The 14,119-nt window shown below is 36.2% G+C and overlaps 1 pseudogene across 1 annotated transcript in view; it reads right to left on the minus strand.

Annotated features, from left to right (window-relative positions):
* Positions 1–14,119, minus strand: part of LOC149537308 (protein NO VEIN-like) — a 106,131-nt pseudogene that overhangs the window by 46,675 nt on the left and 45,337 nt on the right. Inside the window, exons 5-8 of the transcript XR_016357709.1 lie at positions 11,624–11,790; positions 6,668–6,804; positions 2,649–3,600; positions 1,169–1,409 (exon numbers count right to left, since the gene is read on the minus strand). The product of XR_016357709.1 is annotated as a protein NO VEIN-like (transcript). The remainder of the gene's footprint in view (positions 1–1,168; positions 1,410–2,648; positions 3,601–6,667; positions 6,805–11,623; positions 11,791–14,119) is intronic.

Here is a 14,119-nt window from a genome sequence, read left to right on the forward strand (position 1 = left end):
TTTAAAACAAATTTACAAAACAAAATAAAAAACTTACTTGTGATAGGACTTTGCTTGCAACAGGTTGAAGATGCTTGAAAGGTTGACCATACATGTACCACCATGTGATAGCTCCCATTCTATTTTGGTCCTTCTGTGTAAATGTAGAATGCTTTAACCCCGAAGCAAACAACCCAAATTCTTCCCTCACTTTTTCATGCATTTCTTTCAGTGGGAAGAGTCTTGTAAGGGCTTTGTGGCACCCCTTAGCAACCTCCTCATCCGCAAATGGTGCAACTCTACTCGGCATACCAACTATCTCCTTACTATAGTACTTAGGAGATAAGGCATATGCAAGGAGGTGCAATGGGGTAGTCATCTTATTCCAGTGATGGTGGATAATTGCTTGCACTTGTTTGCATAAGGCTTCACATTGTGTGGGGTCACTCTCATGTGCTTGTATAGAATGTTTTACCTTCTCAACCATGGTGTCCATGTCATCATACACATCCCCCAAGCAAGGTGTATCTGTATTAGCAACACTGAGCATAGTCATGATGGGCTCGGTGAAATCCAATACATATGCCACCCGAGCCCACCAACTCTCATTCAAGATCAAATCCCTGATCCTTTGTGCTCTTTCTGAATTTGAGATCTTCCATACACCCTATTGATTACCAATGACCATTTGATTTAATGCATCTTTTACCTTGAGGAGTCCTCTCATAACAATTGTATGAGATGCAAAACGGGTCTCAACAACCAAAGCAAGTTAACAATATGTCAATTTACAATATAATTATAAATTTTAATTTTTAACTAAATTACAAAACCATGAAACTTAGTAATTTAAAAAAATTAATTTACCTTCAGCAACTCCAATTTGGAGTATGTTCTAAAAATGGATTGTGACATGTGGTGGTTGGTCACAAACATCTATACGTCCTCCCCCTCTTCATATATTTTTTTCACCCAATCTACTTTAGTGCCAATCCTCTGCATGATCAAGTTAAGGGAGTGAACAGTGCATGGAGTCCAAAAAACATGGTCATACCGACTCTCAACTAAAGCACCCGCACCCTTGCAATTTTTGGCATTGTCAATGACCACCTGTACCACATTCTCACTACCCACCATCTCGATGGCCTCAATGAGAATTCTAGAAATGAATTCCGAATCCTTCACTTGCCCCTCACAATCAATAGCCTTGAAAAACATTGCCCCTTTGGCGGAAATTGCAATCACATTAATCAGTGGCCAGTTTCTTGTATGCTTCCAACCATCTGACACAATAGTTAGACCCGAAGTTTTCCAAGATTTTTTGATTGGTTGAAGGTCTCTCTCTATATGTGCCTTCTCTTGTTGCAATAAAGTTGTACGTACATTTTCATAGCCCGAGCTTGTGTAGTCAGCTGGTGATTCTTTGATTCCTGCCACCATTTCTTTCCAATATGGTGATCTCACCAAGTTGAAAGAAAGCCCATTTGCATAGAGGCAACGTGCAATAGCTTCATCAACGCAGTCTCTTGCCTCCATTTTAAATGCGGTGTGCAATGGGCCTCTTTGGTGGGTTGAAATTTCCACTTCTTCCTCATCTTCTCCTGGTACAAGTACCTGCAAGAATGCGTGTTGGGAGAATGCAATTGGTTTAGTGGGTGTCTGTGGCTTGCTCTTTGAGGAAGTACCTTGATAGTAGCTTTTTTTGATCTATTGATCAATGCATCAACAACTTATTGTTCTCTTACAAATGAAAGTATTTTTACGCTAGTCATCCTAGTACCATTTTTGCCTTTGCACATTCCAAATCCTTTGCCAGCAAGGCCCATAAAATGAAGCTTCACTCGGGAATATGAGCTATTTAAAGGTTTTCCTTTGTTACTTTGACAATAATTGCACTTCCAATAGTATGAGCCACCTCTTGAAACCTGTGATATCCATGTTGTATGTCTCCACAAAGGAGAACCTACATCAATTTTGAAATTATAACCTATTTTATAAGAAAATAAATAAATTTTAATTAGTTCCTAACAACTATGAACATCAATGATCATGCATACAATTGGAAAGAAGTGAGAAAAACTACTAAAATAGATACCCAAAGTTGCTTCTACATATCTTTCAAAAGAAAAAAAATTGAAAAAAACTTTAAAAAAATCTTCAAGAATTTGAAAAAAATCATCAAAAACTCAAAAAAATCATCTAAATACTCAAGAAAAGGATTGATTAATTACCTTGAATGGTTTAAACTTATTTGAGAAAACTATCTCTCCCTTTTCGATCGATCCTCTTCGAAAATGCTAAACTTAGCTTCACAATGAAGAAGTGGCTATAGGTGCAAACAAAGTTCTAAAATGACTCTTGTGAATTCTTCTATATTGACTTCTAGGGTTGTTTTAGGGTTTCATAGTGAAAAAACACTTTAAAAATGCTTTCCATCAAATGTCTTAATGCAAGTTTAAGTGAAAAAATATTATTTTTTATTGTTTTTTTGGGCTTAGCCAGCGTTGGACCCGTGGATACACCCGGATGCCCTGCGGGTGCTCGCCGGAAGCCAGCTGGATGTGTGTACTCAGCTTCCACGTGCATCCGGCTGGCTTTCGGCCAGCACCCACAGCACATCTGGGCACATCCGGCATCCGTCTGCCTCGGATGCGGAAGCCACCCCTAACGCCCACGAATCGGTATCTTAGCAAAATTGGTGAGACGAAGTTCTTTGAAAAATTTGCGCCAATGTGACAAGTTTGATGGATGCAATTTAGTCGAGAAAAATTGCAGGTACAAATTGTAGATTTCATTCTAGAGCAAATTTGTGCCTGCAAGAATTTTTCTCATATCTATAGGATTTCCAAATTCTCTGCTAAAATGTAGAGGTTCAGAGCTAGCCAGTTTTAATCCATTTTTTGTTACAATGATAGCTTTATTTTGTATTTCTGAAATTAGTTTTTCTCTTTCCAAGCGGCATAAAGAGCAATTTGATTGCAAATGCAGCATTATAAAGGCCAAATATTCTGTCAAAATCATCTTATCCTTACATATGCATTCACTCATTGACATAGCTTGTAAGACATGTGTCATCACAACTTCATGCACTGTTAACTAGCCAACACCAACATATCGTAGCATGCGTACAATCATATCTGAATCATCCTTGACCATTGAATCACCTACAGTTGATGGGGTGAAAAAGAGAGAAGAATGTACAGTTCTTATCTCTGAATACGACTTCGGGAATTTTTTCATAACATGGGCATCGATACTAGCTTCACTACAGTCACAGGGCAACCAGATAGTACCTTCTACAAGAGATGAATATGATCCATCTGAAAGTGGAATGAATGGAATCGTAGAGAGATCACTGAGGCACTCAGACTCTTGTTTCACATCAAAGTAGATATTGGGTTCATTAGGTCGATGCCTCAAGCAATCAAAAAGAGCAGCAAGCAACGAGCCTAGCCAGGTCAAGCCCAAGTTGTCTAAGTCATTCCTATTATTGCAAATTGATTTCAACATCTCAATTAAAGTTTTTGGTCCAAATGCATGTACACCTAAAGCATTTGCTAATGGATCTATCAAATGAACATCTTTGTGTAGGTAACCAAGACTAAGGTGATCATTCAATAATGTTAATGTTTGGTAGCTTCAATCGGATAACTATATGATTGTACACGTAATCACATGTAATCATATATGAGATATAATGTTATGTGAGATATAAACTTATTATATGAGGGAAATATATATATACAACAATTGTTAAGTTTATATAAAATAATTGTTTGATTATTGAATAGACGTGTCCCATGAAGGGACATGTCTATTCATGACCTATGTTCAATATAAAAAGAGGATGTTGCATATGGAAAACATATACCTGATTACAAGGCAATGCTATTACATATTGCACCAATCCGGAAACCTTAACATGGTATCAGAGCAGATGACTCCCAACCCTGCTAAGATAATTTACGCTGTTGGAGAAATAGTGAATAGCAACATTGTGAGCCCATTACAGCATGGATGCTAGGTGTATGAATGATCGACTCAGTATATCATTATTAACTTTGGTAATAAATAATATTGGTGACAGTCAACATCCTGCATTCAACACGTTGGTTACAACGAAGGTGACAGTCAACATCCTGCATTCAATGGAGATTGTATTCCATCTCAAGTGCTTGTCTTACATATAAGATAAAGTAATTGATTGTGAGGTCCCTAAATCCTCAGCGAGATCGCATCAACTACACAATACCATCTGGAAACCATGGCAAATTTTTCATCAGATCGTGCCTAGTTCGATGGACAGAGAAACATGGATATTTGCACATGGATAAGGGAACGAGGCAAAAGAGTTGAGGGAAAAGTTGTTCCCATATTTTTTTTGAAGTTTGTATGGCTCTAGGACAACGCCATGTGATTCTTTTTAACTAGGATATCATGCTCCAAGAAATGGATCTCCATATGAAATGAAGGGACTGTGACCTCCGAATATGGCATGGATAGAGTAAATAATAAGATAAGATTATATTCACCCTAAGTAAGAATAGAGAGGAAAGTCAGAATCCTCAAACAGTTATTGTGTCAACTTTCCACAACAGTTCAAACTATTGGAATCCTACAGAATAAGACCCTTCAACTCAATGATAAAGAAGTAGTATTGGGCAGCGTATCATTATAATACAAATAAAGAAGGGAAGCAATTTGTTTGAGTAAAGATGGATGTCGTGGAGGAAAACATGGGAAGTATAATCCATTTAAAACATCCCTTTTTCAGGCAAGACGGAAACGAATAAGGTTGAATAGACATTAGCATCGATTTCAAACTGGAAAGGGGTAAGGTGACATCAGTACGTAGATTAATCTCCGGTTGTGTGAGAGAGCAGCTTGTGGTAATGAATAGTAACATAAAAGGTCTCACGTTTATTAAAGGAGACAAATGAGACTGTAAGACCAACTCAAACAACGCTTGAGTAAGTCTTGGAATCCCCACAAGGTATTTGATATACATATAAAAGGTATGGGTTCACTTGTTAAATTTATATTTTAAGGAATTTCTATTACTTCTTAAGTAAATAGAATTGATATTTAAATGTTTAATATTGGTAAGAATAATTATTGAATTTCTATTAATATTATAAAGAATAATATGAGATTTAATAAATTGATAGATTTTATTAATTAATTGATATGTTGCTAATAGCAATATTATTTATTATGAAATAGATTTATATGTAGGCATATGTGATTATAATATATCTATGGGGATATAATATGCTTATGAAAATAAATCATGACGATAATATTGATTACTACATCGAATATTGGAATAATATCAATTAAGTATAGAATCAAGTTCTAATGTTCTTATATTATTAGTATTCAAATTAATTATTAATGATAATTTTATTACTATAAGAGCTATGCACCTTGATCTTTTCCTCTGAGAATGTTCTTTCAGGAAGAAGGAGATTATGATTCAGAGGGAGCCTGGCATGAGGCAACCTTGGAAGAGAGGGAGAAGACTGAGGATTTTTTTTTTTTTGTTAACCTTCAATGAACCCGATCTTATTGATTAAGAGGGAGTAAACCATGTGGAGATGGTTTCTCTAATGATCTATGAGTTGTCACAATCAAGAGGACTGTGACTATGTGATTTAATGGGCCTACCTCTTGTGTACATCATAAGGAAGTGACGACTTCCAAATGATTATCACTTGTATTTGTAAAAATTATTGAAAGGTGACGATCTTACAATAACTTAATTTTTCTATTATGATGGATATCTTACGATGTCTATGTAGATCATAATAGATTATAAATTTCACTATGGATGTTTATATGGTAAGCATTATGAGAATGCGTGTGCAAATACCTTATAAACATTTTGAGTATATGGTGAATATTATGCGAATTTGATGTTCTAGAGGCCATTACTCATAGTACTTGGTGAATATCTTGCATCTCATTCTGGAGACCACTACTCTAAGAGTATTTGGTGAATATCTTATGTTGATATTTTGTAGACCAATTCTCAGATATGATATCAAAATGGTGAATATCATATGTTGATATTCTGTAGACCATTACCTTATTGAGTACATAGTGAGTTTCAAGTGTTGATACTCTGAAGACCATTACTTAGAGTATTTGGTGAATATCATTGATATTTTGGGAGACCAAGACTCTTGATATCAAATGTGATATCTAAACTTTGTTTTGAGTACTTGATGAATATCGGATGTCGATATTCTGGGAGATCAAGACTCTTGATATCGTATGCTATATTAATGGTAGAAAACTTTTGAGTTTTCCCTAAATTTCTAATATTACCAATGGTGTAATATTTGTCTTGTGTTTATCCTCCCTTGCTAAGAGGGAGTGTTAATGTTTGGTAGCTTCAGTCGGATAACTATATGATTGTACACGTAATCACACGTAATCATATATGAGATATAATGTTATGTGAGATATAAACTTATTACATGAGAGAAATATATATACATATAACAATTGTTAAGTTTATATAAAATAATTGTTTGATTATTGAATAGATGTGTCCCATGAAGGGACATGTCTATTCATGACCTATGTTCAATATAAAAAGAGGATGTTGCATATGGAAAACATATACCTGATTACAAGGCAATGTTATTACATATTGCAGCAATCCGGAAACCTTAACAAGTAAGTTATCCGGTAAAAGCATGCGTAACTGATCAGTCCAACCCCTTAAAACCTTGCATGGGACAGACCATGAGATTTCCTTGCTTTCTAATGGTAAGCACAAAGAAGCCCTTTCCCAAAACAAAAACTTTGTAATTGAATCTTCAAAACACAAAGATAATAATCTGTGTTACCTGGGAAGCTTAGGCAAGCCTTGATTTGGAAATTAGTTCTATCCGCCTGTGCACCTGGGTATTCTGTCGGACTGTCTAAACCCACAATGAACTGTGCCAAAGTGGTGCCCTAGACATACTCAGGCTAAACCCAAGGACACTCAAGCATGCACACATCCTAGGATACCCAAAAAGGCGATTTTCAACCAAAAACAATCTTTTAATCTTGCACTCTCCCCAACAAATACAATCACCCTAAAGTGAGTCTATTTATGTTTGCCAGTCATTTAACAAACACAAAGAACCAAGAAGAGCATTTTTCCCTCCAAGCTGCCATTGTTGCATTTTTAATCAAACCTGACTATAACCCATGGTGTCTTAGACATACTCGGGATAAACCCAGGGATACTCAAGCATGCACGCATCCTAGGATACCTCAAAAGACAATTTTTAACTAAAAACAATCTTTTAATCTTGCACACTCTGCAACAAATACAATCACCCTGAAGTGAGTCTATTTATGTTTGCAAGTCATTTGCATTTTTCCCTCCAAGCTGCCATTGTTGCATAATTGCATTTTTAATCGAAGATGAAGACTATAAAGGAGTAAGACTATATATCAAAAGCTTAGTAATCATTGCACAAGGAAGATTTAGCCATCAAACGTGAGTATATCTTTAGTTTTATCAAGTTTTCAATAATTGTTTTAGGATTTTTCAAGTTTTTAATAATTTATGAAGTTTCTATTTGGAATAAGTTTCAAATTGTTTTATTTTTTATTTTGATAAATAATGTAGAGTTATAATGCCAAAAAAACAATTGTAGTAATATTAAATTTGTAATGCTCTTCATTTTGGGTTCGTACAGAAAGGCTGGAAGTGCTAGTTCAGTTGCCTGATATGTAGAGAGTTCTTTTAGTTTTGATGCATCTCACCTCTTTGGTGACATACAAAAATGATTCATTTCTTTGGCATCGAGGCCAATGTGGAAAAGGCTATAAGAACTTGTATTTTCGAGTGAAAGCTCACTTGCGCATCATTCCTTTACAGGGAATAACAGTTTATCCCAGACCATATATAAAAGGATTGCCAAAGGAACAAATACTGACTTATATTAAAGTACAAAAGGACATTGACATGAGAAGTAATAGAGCAAAGCCTCTTGCAAATTCTCTTGCCAAGAAAGGCTCGCAAAAACTTGCTATCAGCTTCACACAACCAGCTGGCCTGCATCCTTTCATGCCAATGCCACCGTCCTCTAAAGAAGAGAATGTTTCATTTCACAAAAAGGAGGCCCATTGGACAGGGCCTTCAAAAATTAAATGAGAGAGTTTGCAGATTAGAGCATTGCTCATTTCATCGATGGCAATAGGCCTCCTTTCAACATTTTCAAATTAACTTACTGGTGGGACATGATGAAGACCCTTTGCAATACATCCCATGATTACATTAGCCTTGGGTATGAAGAGGTGTGAACCACTTTTTGGCAAAGGATAAACTTACATCAGAGATATCACTGAGAAAAATCAAGGACACATGGCACAAAATAGGGGTATCCATCATTTATCATGGATTAAACGATTGCAAAAGTAGCCATCAATCAATGTTATAGCAATCTCCCTTTAAGGGGCGATATTTTTGAAAGCGATGAATTGTGAGATGCAAGAAAAAGACGCAAGTTTTATTGCAAATATTCTCATAGAAACATTAAATGGCGGGGCTTAAACATGTTGCTTGTGAAGTAATAAACAACACTAAACGTTGTAGGGCAGTTGGGTCTGTGGTGGTGGCTATATATAGTCACATGTTTTGGATACCATGTGCAATCGACTCAATCAATTTTGATATCATAAACGATTGGCACAAAAATTGAGTGGATCAAATAAATCTGTTGAAGTTCTGGTAGCCGCGAGACAAATTATTCATATCTGTGATTGATCCAGTAGTATTCTAGTTCAAAGTGACATGGCATCGTGTGTGCTATGTGTTGGCATTGTCGTTGAGTTGTCTTGGCATCATGAAAGATGTATGTGTGATCATGTCTTGCTACCATTGAAGGAAGCTTTTGCTGGGAATTTGTTGAAGAGATTTTATTTTGTATGAAACGGTTGTCCCTTCATATTCCGCAGAATGATTTTTATGTTACTCTTAGTTCAATATTATTAACATGTAATCTACACCATCCTTAATGATGGTTGTGGCATTGCTGGCTTGTGTCTTATTGACTTCCTTTTGTGATCACATGGATGTGGCACCGTTTTCCTGTAACTGTTATCAACTCTTAAACGGATGGAAGATGCCCCTTCAGTTAGGCGTGATGATGATTTTCATTTTGCCTTGCAGAGTCTAGGAAATATATACGATTGTGTGCTGGTGTGATTAATTCTTTAATGAGCATCATGGGAAGTTGTATGTCTTCAGCGAGCATCATGAGAAGTTGTGTGTCTTCAGCAAATGGAAGTATTCACAACTGGATGTTTGTGATATTGCTATCATCTATGTAATTTTGAGTCAAATTCATTGACCCATGTTTCATGAGTAGTGATTCAACATGAATCCATCTCTCATGAGAATAAATGGAACACTTAGCACTCATTGGATCTAGGTGATGCTCACAGGGGTGAAGCACCGGGACTTCCTGGGAGGTCACCCATCCCAGTACTACTCCAGCTTGAGCACGCTTAACTACAGAGTTTCCTCCATGGTTAAACCCAAAGCTTGCAACCCCATTTGCAAAACCTTCAACAAGTGTTGTGCCTTATGCAACCTGAAGCTCATCAATTGATAAGTAGGAGATAATTTCCACAGATGGATTCATGTTGAATCACTACTCATGGAACATGGGTCAATGAATTTGACTCAAAATTACACAGTTAAATCCAGATAGCAATATCACAATTTGAGTTGCTGTGGAAATTATCTCCTACTTATCAATTGATAAGCTTAAGGGGCTTTCTAATGAATGGTTCATGAGGCACAACACTTGGTGAAGGTTTTGCGAATGGGGTTGCAAGCTTTGGGTTTAACCATGGAGGAAACTCCATAGTTAAGTGCGATCAGGCTGGAGTAATACTGGGATGGGTGACCTCCCGGGAAGTCCCACTGCTTCACCTTTGTGAGCATCACCTAGATCCAATGAGTGCTAAGTGTTCCATTTATTCTCATGAGAGATGGATTCATGTTGAATCACTACTCATTAAACATGGGTCAATGAATTTGACTCAAAATTACACAGTGAAATCCAGATAGCAATATCACATTTTGACTTACTGTGGAAATTATCTCCTACTTATCAATTGATGAGCTTAAGGGGCTTTCTAATGAATGGTTCATAAGGCACAACACTTGGTGAAGGTTTTGCAAATGGGGTTGCAAGCTTTGGGTTTAACCATGGAGGAAACTTCGTAGTTAAGTGTGCTCAGGATGGAGTAGTACTAGGATGGGTGACCTTCCGGGAAGTCTCGATGATTTACTCCTGTGAACATCACCTAGATCCAGTGAGTGCTAAGTGTTCCATTTATTCTTATGAGAGATGGATTCATGTTGAATCACTACTCATGAAACATGGATCAATGAATTTGACTCAAAATTACACGGTTACATTCTAATAGCAATATCACAATTTCACTTGCTGTGGAAATTATCTCCTACTTATCAGCTGGATGTTTATCAAAATCTTGACATAATAGCTTGTATAAGTTCTGAGCTTGGGTTGGCATTGTTATTCTGAACATATGATCAGCATGTGATCATTACTGTGAGAATCATGTAATGTCCCCATTTTCGCTAGCATCAGAGTTTCATAGATTAGCCTATTATTGTGATCCTCGTAGGCTAACTATTGTGCATAGAGGGTCTTCTGAGGCAGTGGCTTAGCTTGGGAGAGTCTTATCTTTTCCACAATTCAGTAAGCTACAGGTTGGTCTTCGTTTAGCTCAGATTGGACTTCATTTGGGCTTAGTTTTGTGTACTTACTATTTGTGGTAAGTTGGTGTTGATCGAGATGGACCCTTTCTATTTTTGAAAAGTGCATTTGGTCACATGGAGAAATAATAGGTATGACTCCTATTTTAGATGGCATATTTAAATGATGAGTATTTTGGGAGTTATTATATTTTTAGTGGCCAAATTATTATAAAATAATTAAATGGCTTATTATAAACTTATAATTTCACTTAAGTTGAAGGTTGAGTTATCAATGGAAAGAGTCAATTATTAATTAGTTAAGCCAAGTCAAGTGAGAAAATATAATTGAAGCTTCTAATTAATGTTGTGTGGTGAAGCTTCTTGAGTGAAGTTACATTTTGGCAACAAAAAGAAATCTGGAGGTTATAAATACAAGCTCATTTGTTGAGAAAAGCACGTTTAAATATTTATTTTCTTTTGTTGCCTTTATGGCTTTTCTAAGTTTCTGAAGTTTGTGCCCTTGTTGAGGTATAAGGGTTTGATTTCTGAGTGGTGTCTTTGCAAGTTTGCTAATGAAGTATAGAAAAATTGCCTTTACTTCTCTACTGTGGCTAAGAAGAGAATTTATTGCATCTTCCATGTCTGTATGTTCTGTTGCTTTGGAAGAATCCTTGTGCTAATGGTTTGTAGTGATCTAAATTCTGAGATTTGTTAGCTTGAAGAATTATGGGAGTCTTCCTACTGTATGTTTTGTAACTGGGAGACATAACTGGCTGAAGATTAGAAGTGGTGAATTCTCAAAGATTTGGTATTGTCTCTCAAATTGTTGCTGAATTATAACAGATTGAGAAGTCTTTCCCTTACTGCAGTTGACTGTATCAGGGAAAGAGTCTTCTTGCATACCTGTGATTGAATACAGAGAGGCTGCATGGAGAAATAAAGAGACTGCAATCTTTTCCTTGTGGCTGCAATTCAGCCTAGATAGGTTGCAGACAGAATTGGTAAGCCTGTGATCAATTCCAATAGCCTGCAATAACGAAATTAGAGGCCTACGGTTGAATGTTGAAGGCCTACGAATACACAACAGAACTGTGTCTGCATTAACTGAGGGTGCCATTCAAGGTTGTGTTCGACATGAGACTCTGGCATGCTGTGGATTACACCTACAGGCCGGCTATCATTGGTAGAGTCAAATCGATATATTCAGGTTCTATTCATAATTCAGTTTGTAAATTTGTAATAGCAGCAGGTTGGTTAATAAATAAATTGCGTGAGAATTCTGAGAATTAATGTGATTGATATTGCTCAAACTCAAGCTTCATATCAAAACTTAGTGAATCGAAATATATTGAATATTCAACTTAACTCTATTCGATGATCAATTTGCAAAGTTAATAAACTGTTTTCTGAAATTCAAAGTTCAAATTGTATTCAGATGGATGGCACCTTGGCTTGCAAAATGTTTGACAGTGTGACAAACAACTGATTAAGTGAGGAAATTGGTGTTGTTTTGATTTATAACCAGTGAGAATTATTACATATCATTTCATTGGTGTGAATGTCTGTAAGATATTTGCAGCATTATTTTGTAAGAGTTTGTCAAGTAAGTTCAGTCTCAGTGAAGAAGCGACTCTTCCGACAAAGCTCGTACGCCTTGTATTGAGTCAGTCCTTTGATTATTAAATAAAGGAGTACTTTTGGTGTGGCTGGGTTTCTACCCTCCAGTGGGAGGGTTTTCCCAGTGTATCTCTGGTGTTGTTTGTGTTTTGATCTATCTCTTATTTATGCTCTTCTGGTTCGAAAACTTAATAAAATCTACACAGAGGGCTAGCAAATCCAAATGCTTATGACTAAAGCCATACCTGCACCCAAGGGGAAAAAAATTGTTGTACTGCCACACCAGGTTTTAGTACCCAAACCCAAACTTGAACTAGCAACTTAGATAATAATATGTCAAAGCACTCACATCAACAATAATTGCAGAGTTAATTTTATTTAAATCAGCTTGTTTATGCAGGTCCAAGCGTAAGATTCTAGTGAAATTAAGCCATAAAAATACACATGTTGCACTCACATCAACAATAACTGCAGAGTTAATTTTCTTCAAATCAGCTTGTTTATGCAGGTCCAAGTATATGATTCTAGTGAAATTAGGTCATAAAAATACACATATCTAACATGAATTGAATTACATTTGTAAAATTAAATTTAATGCACTTCAGAAGTTCTAGTCCTTGCCTTACACTCACTTTCATACTTCAAAATACTTCAAGAACATATGAGGATCAAAGACACCAAGAACATATGATGATGGCACACTTCTTTAATTTCATATATCATTTCAAGGTTAATTCCTAACCAAGGGCTTGACCCAGGCAAGCCCCTCCCCACAACAATTTTGGATTCGGAATCACAGATCTAAAGATGCAGTATTGATCACAGTTTCGAGACCTTCAGATTTAGCCCTTCTAAGTATAGGTTAATTGGTGTAGCCTATAGCCAAAAAGTACGACATATACCTAGAAAGTCGACCTGTTCATGGAGCTCTAAAATTTTCATAGTTGGTAGACTCAATCTTCTAGACCCATGTTATGGTAAATCGATGTTGTTGTAGTTATTAAATAGAGGAGATGAAAACTCCTTATATAGATTTACAAAGATGAGTTTTCTAAAAGAAACAATTGTGAACTAAAGAGTAATTAAGATGACCATTAAAGAAACAATCGTGAACTAAATACTAATTAAGATGACCATTAAGAAACATTATAATATTGTAATACCCTCCCTTAACGGTCATTGTCTAACATCTGTCTTTTGGTCACAAATTCTTCAAAACATTTTTCTACTGCAGAGACCCTCCCTGGATCTACAAAATGTTAATGGCCAAGAAGCCAAAATCTGTCCCAAAAAGAATAGAGAATGTAATGTCCTCATCTCTTTAGCCTCTCAATAGATTTCTTAGCCTTTCGTCTTTTGAAGGCTAAGTGGAAATAATTAAATTGATTTCTTATAAAGTCATTAAATACTTTTAAAAAAAATAAAAAATAAAAAATTAAAAGAGATGACTTTATATTTAATTAATTTAATATTAGGGAATCGTCAAGAAGCACAGCTTATCTATTGTTGGAAAGCAGGAAGCTTCCAGAATAGTGCAATAAGATAACACTTATGATTCTTCTAGAAGGGGGGGGGGGGGGGGGGCGGGGTAGGAATAATATAAATAGAGGAGAGAGCCTCATGGGAAGGATCCGGATTTGTTATTGATATTTGCCTATGTATTTGTGGAGCCAAGGGCCTGCAGATAATCAATTTGTCTTTGGGAACAAAAACTCCTAATGATAGCAATTTTGAGGGTGTGAAACATCACTTGAATTATTGCCGATTGGAGGTGGTATTATA

The sequence above is a fragment of the Cupressus sempervirens genome, chromosome 10 (genome assembly GCF_028749045.1).
Source record: "Cupressus sempervirens isolate cs-2001-9-10 chromosome 10, ASM2874904v1, whole genome shotgun sequence".
In the NCBI taxonomy this organism is placed as follows: Eukaryota; Viridiplantae; Streptophyta; class Pinopsida; order Cupressales; family Cupressaceae; genus Cupressus; species Cupressus sempervirens.